Source organism: Syzygium oleosum, unplaced genomic scaffold (assembly GCF_021117445.2).
Source record: "Syzygium oleosum isolate NSW1041296 unplaced genomic scaffold, Sole_v2.1 Sole_v2.40, whole genome shotgun sequence".
Taxonomy (NCBI): domain Eukaryota; kingdom Viridiplantae; phylum Streptophyta; class Magnoliopsida; order Myrtales; family Myrtaceae; genus Syzygium; species Syzygium oleosum.
The window spans coordinates 2,238,563-2,251,309 of NW_026607524.1; the positions used below are offsets into that span (position 1 = coordinate 2,238,563).

At 39.8% G+C, this 12,747-nt stretch overlaps 1 pseudogene; it reads right to left on the reverse strand.

Moving 5' to 3' along the window:
• Positions 1 to 264: 264 nt before the first annotated feature.
• LOC115664654 (disease resistance protein RPV1-like) lies at positions 265 to 11,649 on the reverse strand (annotated as a pseudogene).
• Positions 11,650 to 12,747: the final 1,098 nt, after the last annotated feature.

Genomic DNA, 12,747 nt, shown 5'->3' on the forward strand with positions numbered 1-12,747 from the left:
GTTCAAAATACCTCTCGCAAACCAAATTTTGTATACCTTTTTAGGATACCTGGCACTATATAAATAGTTTATGGATCAAACATAATTATATTAATTACTTTTCTTTCAATAGTAACCCAATGTTGACAATTTCAGGAACTGAACAAAGCAAATCAATCACTTAATTCTTTTAACTAAAGTAACGTTTTAGCACAAATCAAATACACGCAAATTGGGTGCAAAAAGACGCTATCTGACAAAATCGATTCTATAGACTCACTATCATCAACTGTCTTTGCCAACCAAATATTCGTCTCTCTCGAACTGGGAAGGACCACGAACATCACGTAGTCTCGGGCAATTCTGTATAATGACTCCACAAGATGATGGCACATCCGGCACGCTCTCCAGCAATCCACACCCATGCAATGACAACATTTTCAGATTATGTAAGTTAGACACATCAGTTTCGGTTAACCTTTTAATGGAATTGCAGGTTTCGATATTCAATTCCCGCAATGCTGTCAATTCTCCCAAACCCTGAATCTCAGTTAGCTGAGGCAATTCCATCACGTGCAAAGTGCGGATCTCCTTCAAGCATGACAGAGTAGGCAGCGTCTTGAGCATTGGACAATACCTCATACTCAATTCATTTAATTTCCTTAGTTTTCCAAGCACATCAAATCGAATCTCTCCTAGCCCACAACGGATGAGAATCAGTGTTGACAAATTCTCCAATTTGGAAAAGAGTGACCAATCAATCGGTAACTGGACATCGATTAAACTCAACTTTTGAAGGCTGGATGGAAGCCCTACAAGAAATCGAGGGTCAAAACAAGTTATTTGGAGTTCTTGTAGCTGAGAGAGGGAACTCAAATTGGTTGGAAGCAAGGTCCTATTTCTTAAATTTAGGGCCAACTCCCTCTATGTTGGGTTCTTGCTGTGGGCTTCCTCCGTCTAATACGCGGATATCAAGATCAACTAAATTGGTCAAGTTTGAGAGGTTGGGGATTGTGTTCATCAACTTCGATGAAAACTTTAACGATGTTAGACTATTAGGAAGCTTTGGCAACCATTGGATCCTATCGCAAAACCTTAAATCAAGTTTTTGGAGATTCGTAAGCTGAATGATGGTTGTCGGCAATCTACTAAGGTGGTTAAATGATAAGTCTAGAATTCCCAACAAGGATAATTCCCCAATTTCATTTGGAATTTCCCTGAAATCACACCAACTGTCACGCAATTCTTCCAAATTTTCCACCATTCCAATGGTTTTCGGAAGTTTGCTTATGCGGGTATAATCCAGATTTACTATCTTCAACTTTTTGAGATTTCCAATACAATCAGGTAAACTCATGATCCATGATTTTTGCAGATCCAACTCGAGTAATGATTGGAGACTTCCAATCGAGTCTGTTAGCTTTTCCAATTTGCATTTCATAATCCTTAAAACTTTCAACCTTTCAAGGTTTCCAATGGAATGAGGTAAAACCCTGATTTGTGAAACTTGGACATCTAGCTTAAGTAGTGACTCCAATTGTCCAATGGAGTCGGGAAGCTCTTGAAGCTTCGGACATAGCAAGATTAGATGCTTCACATTCGCTAAATTACCAATCGAGTGCGGTAGTTCTAAAAGTCTCTCAGATTCTACTCTTAGCTCTGTCAAAGATTTTAGACTGCCGATGGACTTAGGTAGTGACTCAATAGCTTCACACTCTATTTCTAGGTAATCAAGATGCTGTAGATTGCCAATGGACTCTCCAATCTTTGTTAGTCAAGTGCATCCTCTAAGAATCAATCTCTCAGTCCCAAGATTAAGGAGAACTCCGGCGTCTTTCTAAGGGATGGACAATTCTCAAGTTGTAAGACTTTCAACTGTTTTGCTACCTATAAAGAAGTTGAGTTGAAAACTCGTAAAAGAGGAAGAGCAAATGTAATGCAAAAGAATGTAGTGAGATTATACCATGATTTCACGCCATCCTCCCCAGTCTTCAGTAATGGTAACCCCAGAAAGCTTGAGAACCGCTAGGTTCTCCAACCCAAAGTTGGTAGCTTGGAATTTCGAAGGGCAATTGCTCCAAGAGAGCCACCTTAACTTGGAGAAAATACCCTTAAAGTCTCCTTCAAAGTTTCCATGGTCCAAATGAAGGAACCTGAGGTTGACCAACTGCTCAAATTCCATGTGTTTAAATATGTACGTCGAATCTGGTTCAGGTGTGCCAAGATTGAGTGCCACTGTGTTTTCATTTCCCTGGAAAATAAAAGTGGCAGCCAGTAAGTACATGTATTAATTTGACTTAGTGTTGGATTAAAAAGGTGACGATGTTAATGGATGGACAATAAAACATTTAAAGATAAATATTACATTTTTTCTCTGCACTACATGGAAGGCATCCTTGGGAGACCACAATCTACTACCCCTTAGATGAATTTTGCAGCTTTCTAGGTGGACAATATCCCTTCTGAGGTCTCTAAATTGGTCATGCATCCATAGTTTTTCATTGTCGACAATCCTTATCAAAGACATGCGTGCGAGGATCTTGACTTCAATGTCGGTGGGATACCCAAAAACTGCATCCCAATATTTAATTGCATTTGTTTTCTCTTGGTTGACGAAGAAACATGCAATATCAAGATAAATTTGTTGCTGCCGAGATTCCAATGCTTCATAGCTTATTATCAACTTCTTCTTAACATCCTCATTCATCACCTTCTTTAACTTCTATAGGACATTTTCCCATGTACTTGGGCATTTTCCACGGAGTGAGGAACCTATGACATCGAGAGCCAATGGAAGTCTTCCAACAACATTGATTAGCTCATATGAAAAATCCATGTAATCAAGTGGAGGCTTGGCACATCCCAAGGCACGCTCACAGAAAAGTTGAAGAGCATCATCAGGATCCATCTCCTGCATTTCATAGAATATAAAATTTCCATAATGTGAGGCTAGGACATTGTCATCCTCAACTTCAGTTACCAAGAAATCAATATTCCTTGTTCTAATGATGATTCTACTTCCCCCACCAAACCAGTTGGGCTCGCTTGCAAGTTTCATGATTTGGTTCAGGTTGTCGATGTCATCAAGTACGATGAGGACTTTCTTGTGATGGAACCTTGTCATTATATCTCAGCCCCTTCATCAAAGTTGGAGATGTTTATGCAACTGAGATTGAGAATGCCGGCTAACAGTTCCTTTTGTAAGGTTAATATATCATGACTTCGGACATCTTTGAGAAAGTAGCAATGGTCCTGAAACTGAGGGGAGATTTGCTTGAACACGACTTAGGCTAGTGATGTCTTTCTGATGCCACCCATACCATGAATCACAATGGACCGTACATCAGAAGCTCCTAGATGTAACTCCTTCATGATGTCATCCATTCGGTCCTTAATTCCCACCAAACGATTTGGCGTGTCTCTCCGTCTTGTCCACAACTTACTAGAAACCTCTTCCACCGTGAGATTTATGAGTTCATATAAGCTGCCACATACATGCAATCAATCTCAGATTGTGTTACATGGTCGAAAATCTTGTCAGTCATACCTACATAAGGTACTATAAGGTTCCAAATATTAGAAATTGTTCTATATGGCTCTGATTTTAAATTAGAAAACCTGCAGTCTTTTTTACCACTGTCCAGAATTAGTTCAGGGGAGCGGATGAAGGCCATAACCTATCGTAACTGCAAACTAGTTACATGGTTGTCGTTGCATCGTTCTTTTTTCTTTGTTATAAAAATTGGAGGCATACATTCCACTTTGGAAAATTCTAGTGTTTCATAGGGTGAAAAACGGTCAAACTATCTAGAACTGTCAAATGTTGTTGGTAAAAAATGCAACCAACTTGTTAATACGGTAGCTTATTGGTAGGTTGTCATTGGTTACTAGCATAACTTTTGTAGCAAATTGTCAATGTGCATTTCAATTTACTGTTTTGGAAAGTAAGTCAAATTTGGGCCGCTTAACATATTGGTAAGTCACCAACAATAGCAGTAACTTACTAATATGCATTTGAATTTATTAGCGTTTGAAAAATTAACCAAATTTGGGTTGGGGTAAGTTATCGATAGGATTGATGGTTTATGGACGATCAAAATTCAGCAGCAATTTATCAACATTTACTTGAATTAATGATGGTTTGGATTAGACAATTGTCAATATGTAACGATAGTAAATCCACCAGTAAATTACCAATATACATTCGAATTAAATTACTATGGTTAGTATATTGCGAACGACCAAAATATTTTTATTTAATATGGTTCAGCAAATTTACCAAATTTGGACTACTTGTTAGGTGGTGATTTCTAAACACGGTTGAGTATTTACAAACAGACAATTCGGTAAATTCCCAACATTCATATAAATTTTCTTTGGTTTGAGAAATTTACCAAATACTGGTAAGTACTAACAAAGTTAAATATTCACCTGCGATAAATTTAGTAGTATTTTACCTTACAATGATTTCAAAATTTTACTAAACTTAGGCTGCTTTTCCAGCGGTGATTTACGAATTAATGTTGAGTATTTTCTAAACTTAACTCGAATTGATTGCAAGCTTTTCTGCCACTCCAAGTTATAGCAGTACGTGTTGATGTTTAGAGTCAGAGAGAAAACAACGACAAAGTGTTTATGGTGGCTCAACCCTAATTAGGGTTGTATGATATGTATTTATAGGAGTGACTAATTACAGAAAGGGTACACATATAAACATAATTACATAAATACCCCATAATACATATAATTATACATTAATACTCCTCCTCAATCCGAAGTAGGTGTAACAACTGAGAGATTGGATCTTAACAACGCGTGACGCGGACTAGGTAGTCCCTTGGTGAAGATATCTGCCAATTGATCTGTTGTAGGCACGTAGCGAACATGGAGATCTCCGGAAGCAACCCGTTCTCGAACAAAATGGTAATCCAACTCAATGTGTTTGGTGCGAGCATGAAACACAGGGTTGATAGCAAGATAGGTGGCAGAGATGTTGTCACAATAAACGGTGAGAGGATTATAAAGGGGGACCCCAAGCTCACGAAGTAAATGACGAATCCAAATAGTCTCAGCAACACAGTGAGCGACAGCACGATACTCAGCCTCTGTACTAGAACGGGCCACGGTGGGTTGCTTCTTGGCACTCCATGAAACAAGATTGGTGCCTAGAAAAACACAAAACCCGGAGGTGGACCGTCTAGTATCGGAGCATCCAGCCCAATCTGCATCCGCATAAGCAGTCAAGGAAGTGGGAGAACCCCGCTCAATGAGCAAGCCATGGGTGGAGGTGCCAGCTAAATATCGGTATATACGTTTGACGGCCTGGAGATGAGGTAATCGTGGTTGATGCATGAATTGACTAACCAAATTAACAGCAAAACTAATATCTGGTCTGGTCATAGATACATACTGTAGAGCACCAGCCATTTGTCGATACAACGTCGGAGAAGCGAGAACCTCACCATCATTAGCAGACAATAGAGTCTTCGAGGCTAGAGGAGTAGATACAGGCTTGACCTTAACAAGGTCAAACTTGCGCAAAAGACTATCAACATACTTGGCTTGAGATAAAAGCGTACCGTCAGAGCGGTGATGAGCCCAATGCCTAGGAAATAGTGAAGTGGTCCAAGATCCTTCATAGCAAATTCCTGTGAGAGTCGAGTAATCAAAGACCGTAATAACTCAGGAGTATCACCGGTGACAAGGATATCATCAACATACAGCAGGAGATACACACGGCCCCGAGAAGAAGCATAGACGAATAATGAAGGATCGGCCTTACTCGCCATGAAGCCCAAAGATAATAAAAAACTGCTGAAGCGATGAAACCATGCACGTGGAGCTTGTTTTAAACCGTAGATGGCTTTCTGGAGACGGCACACATGATTCGGGAATTCAGGATGAGAGAAACCGGGAGGTTGGCGCATGTAAACTTCCTCACAAAGGATGCCGTGTAAGAAGGCATTCTTGACATCAAGTTGACCAATGGCCCATCCCGAGCAAATTGCAATAGAGAGAACAACCCGAATTGTAGTGGGTTTAACGACTGGGCTAAAAGTCTCGTCATAGTCCAGTCCAGCTTGCTGCTTAAATCCCTGTGCAACGAGGCGAGCTTTGAAGCGTTCCACAGTTCCATCAGATTTTTCCTTAATCTTAAAAACCCATTTACAACCGACTAAATTCTTAGAAGGATCAGGTGGTACAAGATCCCACGTGTGATTGGTGACCAAGGCATTAAATTCATCTGCCATGGCCGCTTTCCAACGAGGGTCAAGAATAGCCTTAGAATAGCAAGTCGGTGTCTCGTCATGAAAAGAATGAGAGAGATTAAAAATTTTCCTCTGTTTAGAAATTCCAGATTTGGCACGAGTCTGCATAGGATGAGTCGGAAGAGAGGAAATGGAAGTGGTAGAGCTGGATAGAGATGTAGAGGGGATTTGCGGGTCTGTTATGGGAGGAATTTTGTCGGGAGAGGAGTGAGGTTGAGACATAGTGACTGAGTTCGGAGAGAGGGGAGGTGGAGGTGAAAAAGAATTGGAAGTAGATTCGGTAGTTCGAGAGGAGGAGAGAGGCAAATTAGGAGGTTGGGCTTGAGAAGAAAAAAGAGGCGGATGAGAAATTTGAGGGCCAAAGGAAGTAGAAGGAAGAATAGATTGATTGGAGTAAACAAAAAGTGAAGAAGGTGATGTAGAACAGTGGGGTACGGGACTATGATTTGAAGATTTTGTTGAAAAGGGAAAATTCTCCTCATCAAACCGAACATGACGACTGATAAAAACACGACCACTTGACCGATCAAGGCAACGATAGCCTTTGTGATTTGACGCGTACCCAAGAAATACACATGGCATAGAATGAGGTGCCAGCTTATGAGAGACACGAGACGGAATAAAAGGATAACAAGCACACCCAAAAACCCGAAAGAACGAGTAATCAAACTTGAACCCAAATAAACAGTGGAAAGGAGAAATATTAGATATGACAGGAGTGGGAAGTCGATTAATGGTGTAAACAGCAGTGAGAAGAGCATCGACCCAATATGAAGAAGGCATATGAGCATGGATTAATAAGGTTCGAGACATTTCAACTAAGTGTCTGATTTTGCGTTCGGATAAACCATTTTGAGATGGGGTTTGTGGACAAGAAAAACGTTGAATAATACCATTTTCACGTAAGTATGTTTGAAACGCATTGCTGGTATATTCACCTCCCCCATCAGTTTGTAAAAATTTAATTTTGGCATTGCACAGATTTTCGATAAAACAACGAAAGCGATGAAAGTGTGTAGGCACTTCAGATTTATTTTTCATGGGAAATGCCCAAGTGAACCGAGAATAATCATCAATGAATAACACAAAATATTTGAAACCAGAATTAGAGAAAATTGGACTCGTCCATACATCAGAATGAATTACAACTAAAGGAAAAGATGCACGATGACTAACAGACTCAAAAGGCAATCGATGAGACTTGCCTACAAGACAGGACTCACATGATATCAACTTAGAACTAGAATTGCAAACACGACTCAAAACTTGTTTATTTGGATGGCCAAGACGAGCATGCCAGCGAGTGAGTGAAGCAGAGGAAGCCACGATAGGATGCGACTGAGATGACACCATTGAGTTGGAAATCGGATAAAGACCATGAGAAGAATCAGCTTGGAGGAGAACTTTCCCGGTTTGTTTGTCCTTCAAGGAAAAGGATGAACCATTAAAATCAATGGCACAAGAATTTTTATGGCAAAGTTGAGCAACGGAGAGAAGATTGCGAGCAAGATTAGGAACATGATAGACGGGAGATAATAATAAAGATCGAGAACCAGTATGTAAAAAGGCTTTACCGACTTGCTTAACAGGCAATAAACGACCATCACCAATCGAGACTTTTGTCAAATCGTAAAAAGGTCTAGGATTTAGGATGTTACCAATATCACTAGTCATGTGTGCCGACGCTCCACTGTCAAGATACCAAGATGAATCAGAGGTCTCACCAACCGAGAGAGCTGAGAACGAGTCCGACAGATCAGTAGTGGTAAAAGCATGGTTGAATCGTTGTCGACATTGTAGTGCAGTATGCCCAACTCCGTTACATATCTGACAAGTAAGATGAGGCCTAGATCCGAGAATACCTCCCGGTGTGAAAGGGGGAACATAGGGCTTCGAACCACCACGAGACCGACCAGATGAGGTGGAGGAGGCATAGGGAGCCGATAATGATTGCGAACCAAACCGATCATAGGAAGATTGCCAATTCGATTTATCACGCGAGAAGCGTCCACCTTGTCCCCGACCAGATCTACGACCTCTAGAATTACGTCCACCTCGAGATCCTCGAAACGGTGGACTGGGTGAAGTGGTGTGACCAATCAAAGCATGATGAATATCAGATGAAGATGATGCATTGGATTTTCGGAGAAATCGTTCTTCTTGGATGAGGAGACGTGACCGCAGATCACCGAAGGAGAGAATTGTAGGGCCGTTTGTGACCGTAGTGACAAAAGGATCATACTCAGATGGGAGCCCATTGAGGGCTTGAATCACCAAGTCCTTGTCAGAGACGGAGCAATTGATTGCGGTGAGAGAGTCCGCAATTGACTTCAGATGCTGGAGATAATCAGACATTGACTGATCGGGTTTCTTCACAGTATTCTGAAAATCCAATTTTAGTCCAATTTCCTTGGCCGCGCAGCAATCAGTAAAACGTTGTCCTAGAGCAAGCCAAATCTCCCGAGATGTCCGAAGGTCGTGAACTTCACGGAAAATTTCGACTGTGAGGGTCGAATTGATCAAACTACGAACGCATTGATCTGTCTTCACCCAGGTGGAATAGGAAGTATTGACCACTACAGTGCCAGTCTGATCATTGATAAGCTTCGGCGGACATGGAAAAGAACCATCCACATAGCCCAGCAGATCGTTACAGATTAAAATAGATTCAAACTGAGATTTCCACAGAAGATAATTGTCTGCATCGAGTTTGATGGAGACGAGACTTGTGATGTTGGGAAGAACAAGCGACGACGAGGATGATTGCACAGCCGTAATTTGAGTAGCAGCAGAGATCGGAGCAGCAGTGAAGAGTGAAGAAGAGGGGAAAGTGGGCGCAATATTATCGGGAGGCGATGGGAAATTGGGATTAACAGAAAAAGAAGATGGTGGGTAAAGAGATGGTAGAGAAGAAGAAAAATTTAGAGATGTATTGGACATTGTTGAGATAGTAATTGGAGCAAAGGAAGTGTTGATTTGGGGTAGGGATGTTGAAAAATTCGATTTGTTTTCCTGCTCTGATACCATGTTGATGTTTAGAGTCAGAGAGAAAACAACGACAAAGTGTTTATGGTGGCTCAACCCTAATTAGGGTTGTATGATATGTATTTATAGGAGTGACTAATTACAGAAAGGGTACACATATAAACATAATTACATAAATACCCCATAATACATATAATTATACATTAATAGTACGTTCCTACCATTAAGCATACTTTTAGGAAGCTTGATCAAACTTTTAAGCCATTCTTGTACAAACTTTTTTAAAAAAGTAATGCTTTCCTTTCTTAATTTTCGGAATATCAAAACCTTATCAAATTCATTTTTTTGTTTCTACATGATTTGTAGGAACGATTTATTAAATCTCCAATAAGTTTGTGTTTTTATGTTAATGCAATATCATTATATCATTTAGATTTACGTGTATCTTTAAAAGCAAAATTTCACAGAATGAATTGAAAAGAGTCTATAGATTATCTTGGGCAAAAGCCATAAAAATGCCAACTTATGCTCACTGTGACACATTTACCCTAAACTTTTTTCTGTGACACAAAAATCCAAAACTTGCACCTGTGTAACACATTTATCTTCCGTCAAAGTTTCGTTAATGAGGACTGTCAAAATTCTGCCTATATTGATGTTGGAAAGCAAATGTTATTGACATGGCACTCACATGGTTTAATTGAAATAAAAACGACATTTTTTTTACTGAAAAATCATCTAACGGAACCTTAATAGAGGGTAAATGTGTTACGTAGGTACAAGTTTGAGGTTTTCTATGTCACAAGAAAAAGTTTAGGTGTATTTGTCACAATGGGCATAGTTTGGGATTTTTTATGTTCCAAATAAAAGTTTGGGATAAATGTATCATAGTAGGTATAGTTTGGAGTTTTTTATGACTTTTTCCCTACTATTTTTTATCGAACTTAGTATTTAAAATTGATTTTATTCCTTCATAAGTACAAATGAAGTGAGATGTGAAGTTAAGAGATTTACATTTTTTGTTTAGGAAGCATATGGTCTTACTATTATATCACATCTTAGACTTTCATGAATATCTTGGTTATTTTGCATTATAAATTGATTAATTAAGTTGATATACCTTTAACACTATTGACCAAAACTTGGAGTAAAAGTGAAAAGTCAACTTATGCAAGAAGCCTTGCCCTCTCAGAAAAATTTCTGGCCCCCTCACTGCGTCCAATCCAATCATACACCACATAATATTAGCCAACAGCAAACTAAATCTAATTATTCTGAAAAAAAAATTATAAACTTAAGATCTCAAGAACATCAGAAGAAAGTAAAGTCGTGGAGAAGCTGAAAATACCCGTGATCTTTTAGATTCCTTCCTTTAATTCTGGCAACCTCTCTTAAAGCCTCCTTCCATTGCTTTGCCAAATCCTTCCCAGACTCGCTCTCGTGCTTTTGGAGGGCTTTCCGATATAACCCGGTCTTAAGCTTGACATCATTAGCATCCACGTCGTAGAAGATAGGGAGGATCAATTTCTCATCGTCGTCTCTCCATCTTTTCCTTGTGCACTCCACCATGTGTGCAAGCTCACGGAGACACCACTTACTTGAAGCGTAATCTTTGGAGAAGATCGGGATGTAAATTCTGGAGTCGTTGATCCCTTGCAAGAGGCCACCTCCGATCTTTTAACCGACATGGAGCTCTTCATTGTCTTTGAATACGTGGATCCCCGCACGGATCATGGCATGATAGTGAGAATCGTCAATGGTTAAGCGAGTGTCAGGCCCTCTGAAGCTCAGGAACACCTCGTAACCCCTCTCTAATCTGCCGTCACGGCTACTGCTAACTAGAGTTGCTGTCGCCGTCTCTTCTGCCTCACTATATCTGTTCAATCTGGGAGGACGATGGAGTGATTGATCTCCAAATTGAGTCCGCCAGGTGACTCGGGAACTCTGAGTCTGATCCTTGTAACAACTTGATAAAGCTGTGGAAGTTTCGATCAATTTCTAGAAAATGCTAGACTTCTCAAAGATTCAAGTCTCTAGTTGGTAGTTGAAATTGGTGGTCTCTAGCTTGATTTGTGATAGTTAAAAATAGTGTCTAATGAAATGAACAGCATGCAAATTGAAGAACAAGCCGAGATAATGTTCAGAGAAGTTTACAGAACAACGGCGGAGGAAACGAGAATGGGCAAGTCTTTTTGGCCTTGGAAACAACAGACCAACTGGAAAAAAAAGCAGCTCTCCCCCTCTATCCTTTGCAATACACAAACATCTAATGCAACTTTCCTTACCTTGTCCCATTTGCTCCTTTGCCTAAAAGCCTACACTCAAACAGAGTGAGATCGCTCAGTTGTGGAAATAATCCTTTGCCTGGAAGTCACCTGCGGCCTTCCTTCATAAGTTAAGAAAATAAGCCATACAGACTCGCACTAAATAGGAGGCTAAGTCGAGGAAATAATTGATGAAAGTCGTCGAAGAGGAGGAGGTGTTCTCGGAAATATATTGTTATTATATTGATGAACAATCGCATGTTCCCTTTGTCATTACTTTGTTCCTACGTCCAGAACACTAATTCAAGTTGTTTGACATAAAATAAGTAATTTATCGGACTAAATTCTTATACAACTAGTTATAGTTGTGCAAGGCTCCCCTCAATTAGACTTCGAAAATCCCCTATAAAGATTGCACGAATAAACGCTTGTCTTGAAAATTGCTTACTGCTGCGAAATCATACGATGCCTGGAAATTGCATGTTAACTTCGAAATTATTCGCTATTGCGATAAAGTTGCATAAAACTGAATATAGAGTAAGATTGCATGTTATGATTGCACTTCGGCACTAGATTGAATGATGACAAAATGAAATTACTCGACAATTGAAATTGGACACTGAATAAAATTGCATGCTATCATTAATTGAATGGTGATATTGAAATCAAATGATAATTTTGTCCGGAATTTGATTTGTCTTTGTTGTTTGTTATTTGGTTGATATGGCATTGGATTCATGTCCGCTTAATTGGACGTTGTTTTTTTTTAGGGAAATTGCTAAGAAAATGTGGTTCCTCCTTCACAATAATTCCAACAAAGTTGAGATTTTTCAAACGTCTTGTTCTCGAAGGTATGACTTTATGATTTTTTGATGATATCAACCTGAGTTTTCTAGTATTTTCGAAGGGCCGAAATTTCAAAACACGCTTTGCCGGTCTTGCGGGGGGTTGCCAATCTCCAAATGAAACTTGTAAGTGTTGACATCTTTGCGTGTGTGTATGTGTATGAACACATGAAATTACCAGCCTATTCGTCATTGAATTTGTCTATGTGCAGACCAATGCAGCACAAGCAAATTGACTAGACAAAAGCATACTTCCGTGCTTTCTCCTTTGCCTTCACAAGAGGGTCAAACAAAGACTTAGAGGATGAACTTGTGTATATTATAAGCTAAGAGAAAAGGCGGGTCCATCTTTGTTTCTCAAGGAAGTTCATTTTTTCTCTTAACTCAAACCAGCTCGATGGGGTT